Source organism: Euprymna scolopes, chromosome 2, assembly GCF_053919585.1.
Source record: "Euprymna scolopes isolate OS-2025 chromosome 2, ASM5391958v1, whole genome shotgun sequence".
Lineage (NCBI taxonomy): Eukaryota > Metazoa > Mollusca > Cephalopoda > Sepiida > Sepiolidae > Euprymna > Euprymna scolopes.
Window position 1 is genome coordinate 138,352,002 of NC_136483.1, and position 23,790 is coordinate 138,375,791.

The window sequence follows — 23,790 nt, forward strand, 5'->3', positions numbered from 1 at the left end:
GTTAAGAATGGCTTTCTAAATTTTTTTAAGATTTAAATTGTAGTTATTTTCCTTGTCTCTTCAGACTGTTTTCAAAATGACATCACAAGATATTTGCTCTGCATTTAACCATAAAATTTTATTTTCTTATTTAAAAATAAAACTACTTGATCAAGTTACATGAGTTTTGCAATACAGTATTTTCTTTTCGTAGCAGATATGTACATCATACAGATTTTTTTTGTTTTTGTTTTGGGGGGGAATTCCGGACAAGCACCAAAAAATTTTCTGGTACTTATGCAGAATGCAAACTGTGTTATTAGCATATTCCAGGTAGGTTATGTAAACCATTGGAAGGCGCTGAATGAAAATTTCATCTTTTTTTACAATTTATTTTTATTTCTTTTGTAAAAATGCTGACGAATTTTTAAGATGCCAAACAAAGATTTTTTTTTTTTACCAATAAATGATGATCAACATTTAAAACACTAGCAAACAATTAAAGATTTAGGAAAAACATAATTATAATAAAAAAGTTATTGTATCAGAATTTCCGTAAAAAGGTACTGGTGCAGTTTACAAACCATACTGAAATAATATTTAGAAAGCCGTTTTTAACATGGGGAGAGGAGGGGACTTTTTTACTATTCTGTACTTTCACCTAAAAATTTAATAAACAAAAGATACTATTCGTCAAATGTCGGCTGCTGCGAGTTCATTGGCTTAGCATTTCAGCACCTTCGGCAATTTACATAACCTGCCTGGAATATGCAGATGATGATATGGTTTGTTTTCTAATACTAATATACAAGATAAAAAATGGATATCATTTGGATATGACATGACTACCTCTGCGGTTTTGTCACCACAAAAGATTTTACAGTTTGAATTTTGACTTTATAAGCAATGGTCAGTCATACAAGCTCAGCTCTGCTGACATTCAAGTTTCAAAAGATGGAATGTAAAATTAAATGTTTTTTATATATAAAAAATATGGTTTGTTCACTCCTTTTAGTCAAGCATTCAATTTCAGCTGATTGTTCCAGCCAAGATAATTAATTAATGATGCCTAAAACCTGACCACAGACCTGTCAATCCAACCTGGATTCACCCACTGATTAGGAGAAGATGTGTTTTTTTTGTTTACAACTGAGGAGCCGGTCGTGCTGTGTGAAGATGTAACAGCCCTTCCAGAAATAATACCATGGTATGGACAAACCAAGTTACACCGCTTGTCAAGCAATAGTACTACAGACGAGCAGACATTAAATTCTTGATGTGTTCCTGTTTTGAGAATGTAGGACATCTTATGACTAGTTGTTGGTATGTAACACCAAAGAGAGGCAGCGTGAAATCGTCAGTGACCATTAACTTTTAGTTAAGACGCCGTAGTATTAGTTGGGAGAATTTCTTTGGTTGTTGAGGACATGGGGCGTCGTCTTCATATTGAGAATCGCCACCCCATGTGGGGGCGAATGTAACACCAAAGAAAGGCAGCATCAGACCATTAGGGTCAATGTGACGCTTTTATTTAACGTTAATATTTTATCCCAGGCAATATCGGGTAATCGAAAGATAGATGTTAAGATTTTATTCCGGGCAACACCGGTTAACTAAAAGATAAATGTTAATATCTTGTGCCGGGCACTACCAGAGAACCTTGCTGGCTTAAATTCTGCCAAAGTATTTTTTTTTCTTTCTTTAAAGCAAAACAATAATAAATGATTTTGTCAAAATGGACAGAATGATAACTTCAAAAAAACATACGTTTTGTTTTCAAGTCGAGCGATGGTGACAAATTCCGCTACAGTCATATCCAGTGCAAAAAAAGGAAATATTTTTTCCTTTGATTGCTTTGAACTAAAAACCACACACACACACACACACACACACGTGTAATTGTTGGCGTCACAAAATATATTTGTGACAAGATCAAAACAAAAGATAAATAAATTCTTTGGAGTTAAAATTTCACACATGTATTTGTCGGCTTCAAAGAATGTTTTTTTCGAATCAAATATTAAATGATTCGGTTTGACTATGATAAAACCATTTGAAATTTAGATCAAGAGATTTTTCAATTTTCAATAACATATTTTGTCGAGATGTTGACAGAATAATAAATTTTGTCGATTTCCTTTGATAATGACAAGTGTCACATCTAAGGGCAGAATTCACGAAGCATTTTTTTTTCCTTGGACGCAGTTTTCTTACTTACGCAGTTGTCGCGTATTACGCAGTTTGGAAATTATCCAATGAGAGAAAACTGGTTATTTTCCATTGGGCGTTTTTGGTTGATCAGGGAGGAGTTAGAATTATTCTTGGATTGTGGGAGGTGGCCAATTTTTGGTCATCAGTCAAATTATCCAATGAGAAAGAATCAGACGATTTGGTTATTGAGCATTCTGATTGGTCGGGAAGGAATTGATAATTGTCGCCCCGCCCAGTGCTGTACTATATAAAGACCAAGAAAGTCAGAATTAAAACAGAAAAGATTTAGAAGCAGAAGAGAGAGTCAAGCCACCTCACCTCTCCTCTCCCCCCTCGCCTATTGCCCGATAACTAAAAAGGGTTAAATTAATGGACCTGTGAAGCCCCACTTAGAAGTTTAAATGCTTGCTTACAAACTCATACTCCAAACTGTACATGTGTTTGTATATATTTCTTTTATGGTTTTCTTTTAATACATTCTATATAACCCAATCTCTGGAGTCTTTGTTATTCAAAATTCTTTGATGTGCTGTTTCATTATTATTTTTTTTACTTGTGAAACTGCTTCCGTCAACGAGCACCCGGTATCTCCGAAGACGAAATCTCTAGACGATCACAGAGGATCCGGCCTTGTGGACATTGCAGCAACGATGATTCCACCAACGCACTGAAGAAGGGCTTACTGGCTGACGCGACGTCACGGTGCGGTTTCATAGGTAGAAAAAGACAAATGAAGACAAAACTGCTGTCCGGACAAACCTTGATAATTTGCAACATCAAATATAAACATAACAAAATGATGCACGACAAATGATTATGAACCATTTGATGGTTTTCTATCTTCTGTGAGATATCTGATGAATAAAAGACCTCACAAAAAGACCTTAAAGATGCTGGGTCATTTTGTTCAGTAATCTCAATTAAAAGTTTATCATATAGACCAAAGATGACCACTATTAATTATTTCATAATGCAAAGAATTGATGGTTACCGTACTGACATTCCCATCCATCATATTTTTCTCAGATTTAAATTAATAACTGGTCCGGTAAAGGTCAGAGCAATCACCAAGGTTCCCTTAAGTGGAACATCAATGATACTCTGGAATAAATGCTGATCGAATCAAACACGTGAGACTAGAACAAATGAACAAGACAATTAAGTTTGTTTGGTTGTTTTGTTTTGCAGCATATCATCCCTTTTCAGGTTATTTAATGCCGAATTTGAACATTTTTGTTAAAAGTTTTATGCTTCAAGTTTTTTACATCTTCAAATAACCAATAGATCCTCAGCCACTGCATTTCACAACACTTAGGAAGAGATAAGATTAATTATTAGTAAGTATTAGTGAGATTTGGAATAGGAATATTAATTGTGCTAAGTAGATTCGTACAGGTTTTATATAGTGGGGCTTGACATGATCAATCGATTGATCAGATCAAGTCTCTCTGACAGATCATCTAGCCAAGATAAGGGTCAAAGTGGAGTGTTGCAATGCGCATATTCACTTTCCCGAGTTATGAACTGCACAGCCACTAGGATCCTGCCCTTAAGTATTACAAGTTGCCATCCATTGTAAACTATTGGTCCCATTAACAAAGAGAGAGAAGAAAATTATTGTTTTGGGTTTTACAGGATATGATTGAGTTTTGCAAAAGAAAAAACGTTTCTGAAGTTTTGAAATGAGGATTGGTTATTCATATTATTTGGATTCTTCAGACTATTGTTTTCATCTTGAATGTTATTTACACAACGTCTCGGTCAATGTAACCTCCGACCTTCTTTAGATGTATCTTGTTCGACAGAAACATTCTCAAGTTTGATAAGATACACCTGAAGAAGGTCGGAGATTACATCAACTGAAACATGAAAATGATACTCAAGATGAGAACAATAGTCCAAAGAATCCAAAAAATTATGAATAACCAATAAATGTTGTGTCTTTTTTGCTTCTAGTGTTACATGGAAAGAGAAGAAGGTATCTGTTGTAGGGTAAGGAAACTTGGTTGTGCAGACCAAGCTTTACTCAACTTAAACCCAAGGTACAGCCTGCAATACAAAAGAACATAACGCTCCTGAGACATATTGTAAAGACAGTGACACACGAACAATGTACATATGCAACAATAAATAAATAGTGAGGTAAAGTAAGTAATGAAAGCGAGACACTCATATGTCTGCACCGATGCTGAGCTTGTTTCCCGCCAGTCTCCAAAACATAAACAAATATGAAAACACTTGCTAGCGAAGTATGAAAATGTCACAGTAACAACAAAGTTAACCTACAAAACCAATATAACAGTATCCAACCTGTCTCAGAATTCTCCAAAAAATAAAGATGCCATGAAAGTAGTAGAAAATTTGCCTTACCAAATGTTGTATGCAAACGTGATTAAAGCTATGACTCAAGTTCTTTTCAAATATTATGAATATCATTTGAAGGTCAGTCATGGAAACCTTAGAAACAGAAATAACTACACAAGAACTGAGCGACCATTTTAATCCTTTTAGAGAAATTACAAGTATCAACATCAAATGCAACTCTACACATGCATTTATACAATATGACATGTATCTACTCAGCATTACTCTGTGATACTCTGCTCCTTCCCCATAGCCAGGACCACCAGAAAATGTTACAAAATATTTCAAACTACAAAATATAATGAGAAAGTAGATAAGCGAACAAGAAAAAAAAGGACCAATCCATTTAACTCCCCAGACACAGTGGCGCATATGACAATTAGGTGTTAGCTTTCGAGTGACTGAATGTGTAACAGAGCATGAATGCAAAAAGACATCACCAATAGGAAAAAAGGAAGACTATAAAAAGGATGGTAATGTTAGAGATGGGAATGGCGTTCGAGAGTACGTTAGAGATCATGTTTGGATCACAGTTTATTCGGAAAAGTTCTCCGAAATAAATGTTGTTATTACAACACGAAAAAGTGAATTTGAATTATCCTTTGTGACGTAGACTGCATACAAGGTGTAGGTCCATGCGTAAACGTGTGTACTATGTTACAGATGCCAATGGACAGAGTAATCTAAGAAAAAAATGGAATGTGGCCAGTTCTAATGTTGGGCTGAGAAGAAGATTGGACATTTAGGATTTATGGTCGAAAGTAGATATATTTAAGATAGATAGTAAATGACAGTTTGTTAAAGTTGTTCGAGGAAACTGACAAATTGGTTCAAGCAGACAATGAGATGAGTAAACTCCTTAGTCTAGCATTCAGAGATGGCATAAATTGGAACAAATATATAGCAGACACGGTCAAGTCTGCTGCAAAGAAAGTGGAATCCCTCTAATAGGCTAAAACTTCTCCCAACTCTCTCATTGCTTTTCTACTATAATCTTATTTTCTATTTTGCTCTCAGTCATGCCATCAAATCTTGAGTGAATAATAACGCCTTCATATGTATCTTGATGAAGCTTTATTAGTACCGTCGTTAAGAAAAGAGTAAAAAGCATTAGTGTAAGTACACGTCCTTGCTTTGTTCTGTGATTCTTTATTCACTCAAGATTTGACGATAAACTGTTCAAGTTGACACAACTGAGAGCAAAGACAAAAAACGAGCTGATAACAGAACTGCTATTTGCATACGACACAGGCTTGGTGGCACACAGCGAGGACCAAATCTAAAACACAGTAAACTCGTTTTGTCGAATGGCACAGAAAATCAGTCTTCAGATTATTTCAGGGAAAACTGAGATAATATACCAACCATCACCTGACAATATACACCCACGAGATCCAGCGATCATGATAAATGGTAAGGAATTAAAAGTGGTACCAGACTTTAAGTACCTGGGAAGTACACTGACTATCAACGGCCAGGCAGACAAGGAGATAAGCTGCTGCATCCAGAGTGAGTGTGCTTCGTTTGGAAAACTAGAAAAATGGTTATAGTCAAGAAACAGCATTAGACTAGAAACAAAATGCAAACATGCAAGCAATGCAAGCAGTGGTGTTACCTACTCTGCTATATTCAGCAGAAACCCACACACTGTACACGGAGCACAGAAATAGATTGGAAGCAATACAACAGTGCCACCTAAGAAAAATTATGAAAATTGAATGGAACGATCTTATACCAAATGTTGAAGTACTCAACAGAGCAAACATGGACAGCACAGAAGCCGTACTCACCTCCTTGATGGTTAATTCTAGTTGCAGTGTTATTGCAGATTGTCTAAGGGTGGGAACTTCTGCTTCTATTGCTTTGTTGTTGTTATTGTTAAGCTTATATTCATGATGATGATTTTCTTGGCATTCATTTCTCTGATATCTTTCTGTTAAGAATTATTTTTAGAAGGAATTTGGGTTCTTACAGGGGTGGGGGGGGCACATGAAGGTTATCAACATCCCTAAGTGATAGTGTTTGAATTTCGCACCGATTGTCAGCCCGCATCTTTAACCACTGAGCCACTGGCATCTCCCTGCTGCTATTGTTCTGACCATCATTGTCTTAGTAATTGATCGCCGATTCATTCAGTAGCAAGTCTGAGGGCAAAGCTCCTACTAATATCGTTGGATCACCATTGTGCCAGACGATGATGGTGGGGCAAACCTTAAACTTTCCAGTGAGTATCAAAAGCAGGTGCAACTACACTAAAATAGGGAAATTCGAAATTTATAATATTGAATTTCTAAGGCAAACTAATGGTCTCTACTTAATTGTCATGTTACAGTAACGAATATATCCAATGTTACAGTAACGAATATATCGTGTTACAGTAACGAATATATCATGTTACAGTAACGAATATATCCAATGTTACAGTAACGAATATATCCAAAAATTATGAAAAACCATAAGGTAGAAAAAAATTATTAAAGAAAACATTTTTTGACAAAAATATAGCGAAAATGTTTCAATTGTTCTCTGTTAGTGGAGGAGAAATCCTTCACGACTGAGACAATTTTTATTTTTTGTTCCTTTTCTCCACATGAAAAAACGACCCTGGTGTCTAACTCTGTCCCGTGGGGAGGCATTGTAAATAGGAACAATCATACATGCCTTGTTTTTAGTATAACGGAGTTACTTCCCTTGTTATTAAGTCATGTATACCCACAAAAAATATGGCAAGTGTTTTTTGCGATAGAGATCGGAAACTCATGTTTTTTTTTTAAGTAATGCAGTAATATTTAAGTGCTTCTGACATGCCCAATTAAGTAGATATCGTTATTTTTAATTGAAATTGACACAAAAAGTTAGTAGATACCATTGTTTTTATTTTTTAATCAATTTTTCGTTTTCTAGATTTCGTTATTATAGTGTAGTTGCACCTAAAAACGCCTCTGTTTTTTTTTTATGCTGAGTGCTCAGCTGCTGCTGATAGTTGGCACCTCAATGACATTTGATTAGTCGGAGAATGGAGAGACAAAATGGTTTCTATCTCTGCCACATGCACCAAAGCCGTTGAAAAGTTAAGATTTAATTTTATTACAAAGTGTGCTGGTATGAACATGCACATATGTGTTCACTGCATCGATTGTGATCGTCCAACTTGTTGTGCCAGTTCAAAGTTGTTGATTCAATTCTCTCTCCAAACAAAAATCACAAAGCATATAAACAAATAATATATGCTTATTTTATTTTTTTTGGGGGGGGGGAGATATCGATTAGTACTTGAATAGCAGACTTCAGTTTTGCCTGATCAGACTGAAATGCAGGAATCCTTTTAACACAGTCTTTTACTGAAGCCTCAAGGATCCAACCTGCCCAGAGAGGCATACTGGTTCAACTGCTCAGGAGCTCTACAGAAAACCAACTGACCACCTCAAAGGTCCAACTTCCACTCTTCTTCTGAAAGAAAAGTCTCTAACTACCCCCCCCTTCTCACTTCCTGGAATCTTTTCACTCTTGAAAGTTTATTGCTTGTCGCCTGAGGCGCCTCTACCGGGGAATGCCGACGGGGGTTCCCAGGCAATTTTTGTTGAGGCAAGAGTACCCCTCCTTTAAGGGAGCTTGCCTACTTTCCACTTTCCCGACCTTGTGTCACACTTTGGTGTGGTGGGCACCAAACAAATATCTACCCCATTATCCTTCAAAAATATTGCAACAGATAATGAAATGCATTATTTCAGAAGAACCACAAATAAATGCTTTTCCTTTGCATTTTTTTAAAAATGCAGAATCGGATTTTTATTTATTATTTATTTTTGTTTGTTTGTTCCTGCGACGTCTTATCCTCGAGAGGCTTTTAACTTTGATAAATAGTAACACATCAGTAAAAAAAAAAAAACTTTTCCTTTCACTTTTTTTTATTTGTCTATCACTTTAATGTGAGCAGTTCATATTTATTTGCCTCCCCGCAAGGGCAATTGGACACAACACTGGTTTTTTAATATGAGAAAAATCCTGCTCCCCTAAAAGGAGAACCTTGAAACAAGACAAAAATTAAAATTGCTCAAGTTTAGAAGGATTTCTTCTTCGCTAATTGAGGACATTATATACTACACTTTGATCCTAACCCAAAGATTCCAGACTCGAAGCAAAGCACACTCCTAGAAATTATCTCCCCAAAAGAGAAGATAACGTTTAGGAGGAGCCTCCCGAGATGATATCTTGTCCTTTTTTGCTAGGAGCAAAGTGTAGTATCTGTCACTACGCTGCGTCTTTTGTGTCCTCAGTCAGTGAAGGAGAAATCCTTCTAGACTGAGGCCATTTTAATTTTTTATCCCAATTCCGAGTGTCTCTATTGGAGGAGCTGGATTTTTTACACATTAAAAATTGATGATGTGTCTAACTCTACCCACCTGGTGGAGATAAATACAATTATAAATCAGTGTGAGCAAGTAAAAGTCAATAATTAAAAGAAAAAGAAAAAGAGGATTTATTTACCCTCCAACGGCGGGATGACGTGACATAAGGGGCCAAAAGTGGGATTTGAAGAGCCTAGAGGAAGATTACCTTGGTCTTCGAGAAAAGCCTGGGCAGCTCCATGGGCATTTCCCGGTAGAGGCCCCTCAGGCGATTAGCAATTAACTACCCCCTTCTCAAAGGGAGAAGGCAAAATCTGGGAAGGTGGACCTGGACCAGCTAGAACTACATAAGACCAGACCAGCGATATAACGCAGTTAACAGGAGAAAAGTCGTTTCAAAAACGGTCTAGACTATGTTGATGACAGTTGAAAACAAATAAATAAATAAAAAAATAAAAATAAAAAAAGGAGGAGGAGATAACTCTGCGCGCAAACTGTTCATTGGCTATAAGTTGTTTGAAGAAGGAAATTTGAATTTAAATCCCGAATCTTATCAGTCTGAGATTGTCAACACTATTAAGTAAGTATTTATTGTTATTATTTTAAAAAACATTTAATGCACATATATTAAAAACAAGTAAACAAAAAACACACATAATTGTCATTTCGATGAAAAACGTAAATTGTTTTAATTTTTAGACTGTTTCTGTTGTCGTTAGCGCCAGAATTGTTGTTTTGGATGAATCGCTTTCGTTGTCAATTCAACAAATTGGCCATATTTTTCTTTTCTTGTTCAATCGACACGCTAATGTTTACTATGAGGTGGGTTATATTGTATTTATTTTTAATTCCCTTGCCACTGTTTTTAAGTTTTTTTTTTTTTTTTTTACCGTTAGAAATATATTTCAGATTTTTTTAGATGACGAGTGCTTGATTACTCTTCCCATCTTGGTTGTTATTTTTCGCAACGTTTCGACCGATGTAACCTCCAACTTTCTTCAGATGCATCTTTTAGAACATGAGAACTTACCAGCTTGTCCGCAACAAGCAAGCTCCGGTTCGCCTATATATGGCTTTCGTTAAGAGTCGCACTTTGTTTACAAAGCTATTCGGCGGAAGTGACGTCAGACAAATGGTAAGGTACGGATGACCAACATTAGGTAATATTCAGAGTAAGAAGGCCGATGCAATGCAGTGATGCAAATGCACATAACAGCGTAAACGCCACTTCCTAATTAAGTTGTAGGTATAGACAGCTTGCGGTATTCAACCACGTGGTCATGCTAACAGGCATAAAAAAAATATGGCTATCAATATGTGTTACCGATGTCCATGTATGTTCTAAAGAGAAAGAACAATTCTTCATTCGGATAATAATTATTATAATTGTACATTTGGGATAATTTTGATCAAAATATCGTAATCGAATTCGTGTTTGAACTTTTACTTTTATCGGAGAAAGTCGAATATTTCATTTTATTTTTTATTTTTTTTACTGCAAAACAAACAAGTCCGTTCTTTTAATAATAAATAAAACTTTTCACTGAGTATTTTTCAAATATTTTAAAGTAAGCATTTTTCGTGGCAGTTTTTCTTCTTTTTTTTTTTACGATCGATGAATTATCAATATTTTAGCATTGGGCGTAATTTATTTCTTTGAAATATATTTAAAACTTCAATTTTTTTTATTTTTTTTTTATAACATTTTAACTGTAAATAATTTACATGACGGGGTTGTTTTACTATGCACATAGATTCGAAAAAGTTGTCAAAAAAAATATATAACAAATAAATGTTATCAAAAGCAAGATAAGTTACTTTTCTACCAAACATGCCGACATTTTTCTTTTTAAAATATATCGCTAAACATTGTATGATTTTCGAAGCGATTACACGTTTTAAAGTGAGTAAAACAATTAAAAACCTTTCCAGATAGGTAGAAGAGTAACTTATCTTGCCTTTGATAACATTTATTTGGTATATATTTGTTTTTGATCACTTTTTCGAATCTATGTGTATAATAATACAAATTGTAGCGTCTACCCCGGAACTAATTTTGACAGTGACATTGAACATTCACCGTTTCCGGAGAGCTCCAAAAAAACGACAAAAAAAGCCGTGGCGCTAAATTCGAGGAGTCTCTCGCTCTCTTTTTGCTTGCGAATGTTATATATTCGGGGGTGTCATAAAGGAGATTTTGTCAAGGAGATTCGTGTACGTGATCGTCTAGTTTCTAATCTTATTGTTCATGTCTTCGTGGGTGTGTGTTTGTGTACATGCATTTCTTAACATACCTTTATTCATGTGTCGTCGGTTGTTCCTCTGGTTTTCATTGTCTCTTGGAGGGGAGCTGGCCTGTTGGATGAAGAATTCACTCCAAGATGACAATTAAGGTTTTTATGTTTTTATTCACCTTCCAAAGGTCGACACAGAATGGAGGTGAACCTTGCTTGTTTGATGATACACGTCAGCGTCCTCCCCAGCCCAGGGGGGGGGACAGCTGAAAAGCCGTCTGTCTTATTCAACACCCGAAACCAAACTGCCAAGAAAGAATCAGCTAACCTCATCACATGATACCACGTCATCTGGTCAGCTGACCCTTCTTTTGCAAACGTGTCCACTGTCCACGTTATTCACCTCTCTCTCTCTCTCTCTCTCTCTCTCTCTCCCTCTCCCTCTCTCTTTCTCTATTCTCTAATAGAGACACACAGAGAGAAAATAGAAAGAGTAAGAAAGCCAGAGAGGGGGGGAGAGATGCTCTTTAACATTCCTCCACCCCTTTTTTATCAAAATGTATGGCAAGCCATACATTTTTAATAACTAACTAACTAAAAAAAATAATTATGTCCGAAGTACATCTTTATTTTTTCACTTTCCGGACTCACCCCTTTTCCAAGAAAGATCAGGCACCAGTACTCTTCTACAACACTATCAACCCTTCTGCTGCTTCTCAAAAGTCCCTCCTAGGCATTAACTTTCTTCCAAGTTAGACAAAGATACAGCTTTGCAGATATACATCTTGTCTAGGCGGTCGCATTGTTGGATATTTTCCACTGACTCTGCTCTTTATTTGGACCACTTGGCCAAACAAATGGAGACTCCATTTTCGATCACTTTTTCGAAATGGGGCCAGCATATCGCAATTACGACCAGAACGTCGGATGCTCCATGTTGGTGGTAGCTTTATCGCATGGGGACTCGAACCCCAGACCCTCAGATTAAAAGTCTGATGCTCTACCGACCCAACCATCCCACTCGCGTTCTCGACTTTCAGCATAGGCCTAAGTCCCAGTTTTTTTTTTCCTTTACTGTAATGCCCTGACGTCTTTCTCTGAGTGGTCCTATTACTGGAGCTTTGTTCTATTCAATCTACTACTTCGGGACTTCACAAAGCTCTTCTACTAACTCCCTTGGTTGGTCTAAGTCAAGATACGCCTTCACACTGATTCACTCGGAGCCTGTTTGAGTTCCTGGAACCCGACAAGATACGGAATCATCACTCCCTAACTAATGCGCCAAAGCTTACTTGCGCATCGATTTCTAACTAAGTAGCTTTCCCTTTGTGATTTTTCCGTATTCCCAGCAAGTCCCAAGATTCCAACCCAGATATCCCTCACACATTCCTCTAAAAAAATAAAAAAAATAATAAGGCTCTATCTTGTCCCTTACGTAATCTGCATCTTTCCCTTTCTTCTATCTCCCCGTGATTAGGCTTGGTACCGACTGTCCAGTCGCTCCGTACCCTGAGGAATTATCGCGACCTCGCACGCCAGACTTTTGTTGGACAAGACTTATTGCCGTTGCTTGGGCCTACGTGGCATCTTCCAACTCACTGGAACCACTAGTATTGTTTTAACAGGGTTCTCATTACTCTAAAATAGTATTTCCCCTGCCAAATTTTCTAATTTGTGACAATACCGTGGCTTATAAAAAAAAAATAAAACAACAGAAAAAACTGCTTTCTACAGCCTAATCGCCTTGTAATTCTCATGAAAAAAAATGCAACTACGCGCTAAACGTCCCTAAAATATAACTAAACCAACCAAATCTATTCCAAAATAATTTAATTTAATAATACCAATTAAATTCACCCAGCATGGTTTTTTTTTAATTTTGGTACCTTTAATTCACAATATGGTAACATTTTATTTTCCTAAGTACTTGCATACATATTTCATTCATCTTCTCTTGAGCGATTCGTAACATAATGGCCACGTCAGCCATTGCACCCCCTCTGCCCCTTACACCATGTCAGAGGGCATTTCATTTGCTCCCTGAAGTTGATTACAACTAGATCCGCTCACGCTGGACAGAATACATTCCGTTCACTGCTATGTCAGAAAAAACTTTCTTTTTTTTTTTCCAAAGTCGGTAAGCGCAACCTGCCTTGAAGACACATAGCTTCACGGAAAACATCGGATTTCCACACATGAAGTACTCAAACTTGCTCCATGTTGATTCTACTCGAAATCAACAGAAATCACGATAAAAAAAAATAAAATTCGAATCATTTCCCGAGAATAATGAAATTAATAACTACCCATGTAATTCAACACCTCTCCAAAATTCTAACATGCTTGCCACAGAAATTAAATTCCATTCACGCCCCACTTTTTTCTTTCATTTCTTCATATAGTTTATTTAACCCTATATTTATCCTTTTTTTTTTTTTTTTTACCTTACTTATGTGGTCAAAACGTCACTCATGTCGAATAGAACATTTATTCTACTTTTCGAAAATTGAAATTAATACCGACTGAACCTTTGACTCTTCCGAAACTTTTTTTTTTTTTTTAAATCATTTATTACACTGTTTAAATCTTATTTCTTTCTCCCTATTTTATTATTACTATTTAATTAATTAAAAACACATTTTTTCTTTTATTAATCCTTCTTTCCATAGACCCCACAAGCAAGATTCCACCTCCCCATTCTGCGAAAAAAAAAATACATGTCACAGAGTAAGAAAATCCTGCACAATACCATTTTAGAACACATCAATTACATAAAGAAAATAAATGAAAAAAATACAAAAATATCCTATAAGCATTCAGAAAGTCCCATCTTAGCAATAAATAAAATCCAAACAACAAAATTTTGTCCACGTCAGCAAAAAAAAATTCCTACGAAAAAAATCGCACAATCAGCGAAAAAGAAAAAAAAAATCATTTTACAGGACATGATCATTGTCTTTTCATCAACAGTTCATATTGTTTTTTCACTAAAAGCACATGAAGTTTCGCAGTTCAAAATTGCAACAAAAATTATTATTAACAACAAACCTTTCGTGATTGACATGTTTTTTTTTTTTAGTAAGGTGACAGGCTCATTTCTGACACACACGTTGTAGCTAACAAGTCATATGTTCTATTTTCTTTTTCTTTTTCTTTCTTTCTGTCCTTCTGTTTTACACTTGCTGTTTAATTCAAAATTAACAATATTTTATCAGTTTGTCTTTCGTTATAGCTGTTTTTTTTTCCAAGTTATTCTACTGTTTTTCTCACAGAATTTTTTTTTCTTTTCTTTTCTTTTTTTTCTCTTTACTATTATTTTTCCTTATTACTTAGTGTTTTAACGGACCATCGTTGTGTGTGTGTTGATTTGTATTTCTTCTTTTTTTCTAATAATGTTCTTTCTCTTTTTTTTTTCTTCCAGACATTTTATTGTGTTGTATAGTTTTTTTTTTTTTTTTTTTTTTTTTTTTTCTTGTCTTAAAATCTCCTTTCCCTTTTAAGGACCTGTTTCCACGTCGTATTTCTTAAACACAGGTTCGACTTCACATCGATGATGTGAACTTAGTCACGAGCACCAAAACGAATATGTTATATATTCGGGGGTGTCATAAAGGAGATTTTGTCAAGGAGATTCGTGTACGTGATCGTCTAGTTTCTAATCTTATTGTTCATGTCTTCGTGGGTGTGTGTTTGTGTACATGCATTTCTTAACATACCTTTATTCATGTGTCGTCGGTTGTTCCTCTGGTTTTCATTGTCTCTTGGAGGGGAGCTGGCCTGTTGGATGAAGAATTCACTCCAAGATGACAATTAAGGTTTTTATGTTTTTATTCACCTTCCAAAGGTCGACACAGAATGGAGGTGAACCTTGCTTGTTTGATGATACACGTCAGCGTCCTCCCCAGCCCAGGGGGGGGGGGACAGCTGAAAAGCCGTCTGTCTTATTCAACACCCGAAACCAAACTGCCAAGAAAGAATCAGCTAACCTCATCACATGATACCACGTCATCTGGTCAGCTGACCCTTCTTTTGCAAACGTGTCCACTGTCCACGTTATTCACCTCTCTCTCTCTCTCTCTCTCTCTCTCCCTCTCCCTCTCTCTTTCTCTATTCTCTAATAGAGACACACAGAGAGAAAATAGAAAGAGTAAGAAAGCCAGAGAGGGGGGGAGAGATGCTCTTTAACACGAACACCAGAGGAGTAAGACGCGTTACTGACACGCTCTGTCGCTCGTGCGTGACACACCCTGTGCCGGTTCCAATGGTGAAACCACACGAAAAACATTCTTCTTATCTATTCACTCCCCTCCTTACCTGAACGGCTTTTCTAAAGAAAATTAATTTATCATTTCTTTCCAACTTAACGCCAAAAACATTTGACCAGTCGGGAAGGATTTCTTCTTCTTTTTTTTTTTTCGGACTCAAAATAAACACGAGTGTGATACACCAGGGCAAATAAATTTACACCTCTTATAACAAGCCAAGTCTGATTATTTGTTTTTAATTAATTTTTCTAAATATTTGTTTTCTTATTAATGTTTTTGAAAAATTAATTTTATTGAGCTGTTTGTTGTTTTGCCCAGCGAGCACCTCGCTTCAAAATCCCTAAAAACATATCCAGTTACGTAGAAAAGTATCTTGCCTTTGATAACATTTATTTGTTATATATTTATTTTTTGACAACTTTTTCGAATCTATGTGTACAGTAATACAAACCCAAAATTTAATTTAACTTGAAAATAATATTAAAATACACCCTTATAATTATCATAATAATAATAGTAATAATAATAATAAAAACTGGTGTATGACATAGACTGGCGCCACGCCACACCAACTAGTTGTGAAGGGTCAGGGAGGATGGAAAGACCAGGGTGAGAGAGTACTGACCAAATCTCCACTGGAAGTGTGTAGTTCAAATCTGGTACCTGGGGAGGCATTTTGTCACCCAAACCCCAGGAAACACCAATGGCCGATGTCAACGAAAAATCAGTGACAACGGCTGTTGCGATAACATACAATCATCTGCACAAGTGGTCAAGAGGTGGAGAACACTGGAAATCTGGGGAGACTTGTTGTCACTTGGTCTCCAGGGAACACCACAGGTTACTGCCAGTGAGCAATCACTGATGATGGCCTGTGAGACAACTAATACGCTACACATTTTGATGAAAAACATGGGGAAAAAATGGACATAGAAGAACAGAAAACCAAAACTTTAAATATGATTTCTGTATTTAAGGTAATAGTTATTTAAATATTTCAACATATAATCTTGCGGGCAAAATCCAGCTTCTCAATAAGGGGCACTCTGGATAGGAACAAAAATAATCTCAGTCATGAAAGATTTCTCCTCCACCGACAGAGGACAGTAAAGGTAAAGTGTAGCACCAAAACAGATACTACACTGTAATCTTGTTCCGAAGGCCAAAACATATTTGTGTTTAATGTTTCTTTAATGGTTTGTTCCCTAAATTCATAGTTCAGTTTTATCAGTATTAAATTGTATATTGCTTCAAAATTACTTAATTTTACATAGATAATATTTATCTATAAATATAAAAGCGAAAATGTATGTATGTATGTATGTGTGTTCACTTTTTCTGTGTGTCTACAAAAGGCTTCTTTCAGAGAAGCGGTCGCTCGCTTCACAACTTTTTAAAACTTTTTATATCACATATGAATCGTAATATCTCATAGTTAACAACGAAGCTCGCCTGTCTATTTAATTTGCTTGATTTCGGGAAGATAAATATTCAATATTTATCGCTTGCCGCATGTGGGTTAGTCTTTTTCCTATAACATCTTGGGGGGGGAAAAAAAAAGCGTTCAGCAGTAAATGAAATCCCGCAGTCAAACTTGACCTCATTAACTCCTTAAAACGAGCACCTGCTAAATCCAAGTAATTAAATAAATTCAAACGTGTTTCCGTAAGCATGTCGCGGTGGGTCAATGGTTAACGTTGCACTTTTTTTTTTCTTCACAACTTTGCCTCAACGGTTCGGGTTCGATCCTCATACTTACTTTTTTTTTACCCCCCCCCACACACCTCCAAACACCCGGGCAACGCTGGGTACCCCTCGCTAGTCTATATATATAAAAGCGAAAATGTACGTATGTGTGTATGTTTGTGTGTCTGCTAAAAACTTTCGACAGACACAATAAAAATTCACAAACTCGGTATCATATTGAAGCTCCATCCTTCGCACAAAAAATATCGAAAAATTGGCCAAAAACTTTAATTTTTTCACTCCGAAATTGACAATTTTCGACAGGGGGGGGGGTCAACAAAAACGGTCCTCTTGTGATGACGACCGGTTCTACGCATGCGGCAGATGACGTCATGACCTGATTTACTTTAAATAGTTGAAAAACTGATTAAATTTCATATACGTCGCGTTAGCTCAGTTGATTAGCGCGTTGGTTCATTATGTAAATGTTTTGGGTTTGAATCGTAGTGTAAGATGTCTTTTTTTTTTTTTTTTTTTTTTTCGATTTTTTAAATTTAATTATTGAACCAGTGTTATTTATTTTGTTGGTTAACGTCGCACGTTTTTTTTTTTTTTTTTTTTTTTTTCACACTTTAATTTACAACTTTGCCTCACCGGTTCGGGTTCGATCCTCATACTAACTGTTTTTTTTTAACAGTTTGAAGAAGATAAACAAAGATTGAAAAAATCATTAAGTCGCTTCTGCTTTTCCATAGTTTGTATAGTTAACACAAGTCTGACGTCACAGAATCCTACTAATTGTCACTTAGTGAAAATTTTTTTTTACAAAACCGTGGATAGATATCTTACATGTGTTTCCGTTTTTTTCTAGATAACACAGTGCAAGGGAAGCGACTCTAATAAAAAAGTTTTTTTGGGGGGGATTATCTCCCTTGGGTTGAGCGTATTTTGTGGAAGGGTTTTAAAAAAAACAAACAAAAGAAACAACTTTTTTTTTTTTTTTTTTTTTAAGTTGAAAAAAACTTGGACAATAACACCCAAGATGAGAATAATTTTCCAAACAATTGAAAATCATTCATACCTCATCTCAAAAAATCAGAACCAAATTAATATTATATTTTTCATTTCAAATATGTGACAATTTGGAATCTTAACTTATTGCTTTAAGGAAGGTAACTCTATTTTACTAAGAATTGTAAAAAAACAATTTTTTTGACTATTTTATTTAATGTAACAAAGTTTTATAATATTAATCTATATATCTATAAAAGTGAAAATGTGTGTGTGTGTGTCTGTCTGTCTGTCTGTCTGTCTGTTTGTGTGTGTACATTTCCCTACCAAATAACTCTGTCAATTTTCGGTCTGCAGACTCAAGATTTGACATAAGGGGTCAAAGTTTAATGATTTGACCTTTAAGAACTCTTACCAAACTCCTCCGCCAATTTTGGGTCCAAACACTTGAAATTTTAGATATAGGTTCCTTGGACATAGATCTAATTTTATAATTTGATTTGAGCCCAAAACTATAAAAGCTAAGGGGGTCATAATTGGGGTCAAAGTTAAAAAAAATAATTGACCTCTGCGGTCTCTACCAAATTAATCAGCCAATTTTTGGTGTAAACATTTGAAATTTTACGTAAAGTGTATTCAGACATAGGGCAAGCTTCTTAATTATTTTGTTGCTGAAAATTTGGTTTCCAAGGGGTCAAACTTCAAAAGATTTTACCCTTGCAGTCCCTAGCAAGCTATTAAACTAATTTTGGGTCTAAATATTTGAAATTTTGCATAAAGTGTATTCAGACATGTAGCAAGCTTTTTAATCAGTTTTTGAGCGAACATTTGGCTGCTAAGAAATCAAAGTTGACAGACTCTACCAAACTCTACCAAACTCCTCTGCCAATTTTGGGTCTAAATACTTGAAATTTTAAATGTAGGTTACTTGGACATGGGTCAAACATTTTAATTTAATTTGAGCCCAAAACAATAAATGTTAAGAGGTGAAAATTGGGGTCAACGTTTTTAAAAATTCGACCTCTGCGGTCTCTACTAACTTTTCTGTATGGTAGTTAAGGAAGTCTATTATATAGAAAGGCATTAGCATACATAGTCAGACTTTTTAATATATACATTGTGATGGATGGCTCTCATCTGGTGAGGCCCTGTGTTTTGAAAAGCTTCTGGGTTTGACCTTTACTCCTGATCTGAAATGGAACACGTACATCAAGTCTGTTGCCAAGGTCGCTGGAAAGATGGTGGGATCCTTCTACCGCTCCAGAAGATATCTCACTACTGATGCAATTCTCTATCTATATAAAAGCCAAGTACGTCCAAGGATGGAATACTGTTGCCATATCTTGGCAGGAGCTGCTAAAAACAGCCTATCCTGCCTTGACAGAGTACAAAATAGACTTCGTGGCTTAGTGGGGGATGCCCTTTTCTCTATCCTGCAACCTCTCTCCCACAGAAGAGACGTTGCGAGCCTATCCTTGTTTTATCGTTATTTCCATGGCAGGTGCTCGTCTGAACTCCAATCTCTGGTCCCCCCCCCTCGCCAATCTTTCACGAAAAACACCCGTCTAGCTGAATCCACTGTCAAAAGTTTCCCCCACTCTTTATCTGTGCCTAAATCAAAACGTGAATTCCATGAACAAAGCTTCTTTCTTAGAACTGCATGCCTGTGGAACTCTGTTCTGTCTGCCTGCTTCCCACCGGACTACAACTTGGATGTGTTCAAGTCCAACGTTAACAAATTCCTAATGAACCGCCCCCTTAAGTAAACACTTCATCAAATCTCCACACTAACGTAATGTACTTGCAATAACCCTTATCCCTAAGTGGCTTCCGGGCCTTGATAAGTGGTGATCACTGTGTAAAAAAAACAAAAAAAAAAACATATGCACATAAAGTTATGAACAGTACATAAGATGCGAGCGAAGCCAGGCTGAACTGAAAAAATGTAAAATGCGACAATAATGTAATTTTTTTCTTAAACAAAACATTCGAGTAATTGTAAGAAAAAAAAAAAAATTTTTATCGACTACTTTAGTAAAATGTTTACCTCCCTTAGATCGGTAAGTTAAGATTCCACAGTTGCTAAATATGTTTATAAATTTTCGTTGCAAGTTCAGAATTCAACCTAATTAAAAAAAATGGTTCTTGTGAAAATATAGTCGACAAATCGATTTTTTAAAATATTTAAATGAGAAAATTTGAAAACCTGAAAAAATGTTGTGAAATGAAAAAATCATTTTTATTTACTTTTTTTTTTTTGTTGCAAAAATTCGGATTTTTTAACAACAACAACAACAACAACAAAAAAGTAAATAAAACTGATTTTATTGTTTCACAACATTTCCAGGTTTTCAAATTTTCTCATTTAAATTTATAAACAAAAATGTTTTCTAAAATGTGTGACTTTACATTGCTTAAATTTTGTGCTTAAACCGAGCGACTACACACATGGGTCTTAAACAGCACCGATACAAGACGTATTTTCTCTTCGGGAGACTTCGACCTCTCATAACAACATTATAAAAAAAAAATCTTAATCGGACTGACATCTCCTTGATAAAGCCAGATTATTGGCGAAAATTCGGACTTTAACAACAACAACAACAACAACAACAACAAAAAAGTAAATAAAAACGATTTTATCATTTCACAACATTTTCAGGTTTTCAAATTTTCTATTTTTAAATTCATAAAAAAAATGTTAGTACTTGTACAGTTTAATCAAGACAAAAAAAGTTAGGTTGTACATATCTATTTTGGATGGAAGATCTGTGAAAAAAAAATTTCACTTAATTTGATCGAGTAGGTTTTTTTTTTTTTTTTTTTTACAGCGGAAAAACACGTTTTTCTGACAGCGCATTGAAGGTAGCCATCTTTGAATTTTTTTTGAACACACCATGAGGAGATAACTCAATTTAAAGCACTGACACCACCTCCCCATCATTAATACTAGCTTTTCTTCCTAAAAATCGAACCTTTTGCTCGGTATCATAACAAATTTTTTTTTTTTTTTTTTTTTTTTTTTTTTTTTTTTTTGCTGTAAAAAAAACAAAAAAACTGCCTGATAAAATTTAGTGAATTTTTTTTTTCAGAGAACTTTATCCCATAACGGATACATACAATATAACCTTTTTTTGATATTCCAATTTTTTAATGTTTCGATTAAACTGTACAAGTACCAAACTTTTTTCCAACGATTATCATATCAGCAGAAAAAATTTGGATCAAAATAAATTTAATGACTTTTAAGAAGGGAGGTCACTTTCTCGTTATAACGCTCTACTTACTCACTCCCTGACTTATTGTAGATCTTTACCGATGTATCATGTGATTAGTCACAGTAAGATTTCCTTAAATTCTCTTACAACAAACAGTAAAAAAAAAAAAAAAACAATAAAAAATAAATACAAAATTTCCCTTAATGATCCCAAAATATATTTTAAGTATCTTTTAATACAGGACCAGTAGGCTGTCTTTTTTTTTTTTTTTTTTTTTTTAATTTTTTTATTTTTATTAATTATCAAAGTTGCATAGACGCAAGAACTACATACACACAGAAAATCTCATTGGTCACGTGACACGTCTGTAAAGAGATGTACAGTAAGTCAGGGAACAAGTAAGTAGAACGTTATAATGAGAAAGTGAACCTCCTTCTTAAAAGTCAATGAATTTATTTTTATCAAAATTTTTTCTGCTGATATGATAGTTAAGTTTGTAATCTATGATAATTATTGGAAAACAGTTAAAAAAAAGAAAAAAAAGGGATAAATAAACGCATTTTTAGTGGGGAACACTCTCATACATGTTTGCGTATATCGTTTTAAGCAAAAACAATGGCATGTACTTAATTGTCATGTCGAAAATAGCAATATATCCAAAAATTACAAAAATTCATCAAGTAGAACAACTGCTATTAAGTTTTTAGTAAAAAAAAATTTATCGCTATAGGTAATAAATATTGCTCACCATGAACAAGTAATCTAAAATATGTATTGGAGTTATTTCCCCTGTGTGTAGACTCCTACTGCTTACTTTATAACATCTAAGAAAAATGCAATTTTACACAATTTTTTGTATAAATTACTTTTAACTAGAAATAACTTTCTACTCGATTTTTCGTAATTTTTGGATATATTACTATTTTTGGTATGACAATTAAGTATGTAATATTATTTTTTCTTAAAACAACATATTAAAAAAAAATCGTTCTGTTGACTATATCTTAACAAGCACTGAAAAAAAAAAATTATTATATTTATTATTTATGTATATTATTATTATTATTATTATTTAGAAAAATCTTTCATATACAAACTTGTCACAGAATGAACATTTCACATTAAAAAATAAAAAGAATCACATGAATTGATCAAGTAGTTTATTTGGCACTTGTGCATTACTGTCACAGAAGAACTTTTTTTGTTTTTATTTTGAAGAATGCAGAACAGGGGGAGGCAACTCAATTGTTCGAACTACCGAGATCAAAATCAGCCTCATTATGGTTACGATTTGATATTAAAAATCGCTAAAAATCATAAAAAATTCTTTTATAGTAGTTGATGGGCAAAAATCAGAAGCTCACAGTATAAATGCTGGAGTCCCTCAGGGGTCCATCCTGGGCCCAACTCTTTTCCTGATCTACATTAATGATCTTCCAAATCACATCCTTACATCATTCGTACACATTTTTGCTGACGACACTACCATCTATGGTAGCACATCTAAGACAGTAAACGACCAAGTTCTCTCCGATTCTCTCTCCTCTGATCTTGATCACGTTGTACAATGGGGAAAGGAGTGGCTGGTTACTTTTAATGCATCTAAAACCAAGCTTCTATCTTTACATCATCAACATTCTGATCCCCATCTGGCATCAATTAAAATGAATGGCTCTCGTCTTGGGGAGGCCTCAAGTTTTGACAGGCTTCTGGGCTTGACCTTTACTCCTGATCTTAAATGGAATACGTACATCAAATCTGTTGCCAAGGCCGCTGGAAAAATGGTCGGATCCTTCTATCGATCCAGTAGATATCTCACTGCTGATGCAATTCTCTATCTATATAAGAGCCAGATACGTCCAAGGATGGAATACTGTTGCCACATATGGGCAGGAGATGCTAGAAATGACTTGTCCTGCCTTGATAGGGTTAGTGGCCTGGTGGGAGATGTCCTTTTCTCTTCGCTGCAACCTCTATCTCACAGAAGAGATGTTGCGAGTTTGTCTCTGCTTTATCGTTATTTTTATGGAAAGTGTTCGACTGAGCTTCAATCTATGGTCCCCCCTCGCCAAACTTTCACAAGAAACACTAGACTAGCTGAAAACATTATCAATAATTTTCCCCACTCTTTATCTGTACCTAAACCTAAACATAAATTCCATGATCAAAGCTTCTTTCTTAGAACTGCACGCCTGTGGAATTGTCTTCCGTTTTCCTGCTTTCCAGCTGTCTATAATATGGTTGTCTTCAAGTCCAACGTGAACAAGTTTCTGATGAGCCGTTCCACTTAACAAATTTACCGAACTTCCATTACTATTGATTACTATATTGTCCTTTTGACTACTCTACACTCTTTAACCCTTATCCTTGAGTGGCCAATCTGCCTTGATAAGTGGTGACACCTATGTAAAAAAAATATATATATATATATATATATATATATATGAACCCTTTTTCGGGGTCAACGGCCAAC

General features: G+C 35.3%; 1 protein-coding gene across 2 annotated transcripts in view; it reads left to right on the plus strand.

Moving 5' to 3' along the window:
• The first annotated feature begins 9,353 nt into the window (after nucleotides 1-9,353).
• LOC145296278 (kinesin-like protein KIF22) overlaps nucleotides 9,354-23,790 on the plus strand; it is a 101,230-nt gene continuing 86,793 nt past the window's right edge. Inside the window, exon 1 of one of the 2 annotated variants that reach the window (XM_080142479.1) lies at nucleotides 9,354-9,483. The gene's annotated coding sequence lies outside the window, so the exon portion shown is untranslated. The remainder of the gene's footprint in view (nucleotides 9,484-23,790) is intronic. The other variant, XM_080142487.1, reaches the window with a different exon arrangement.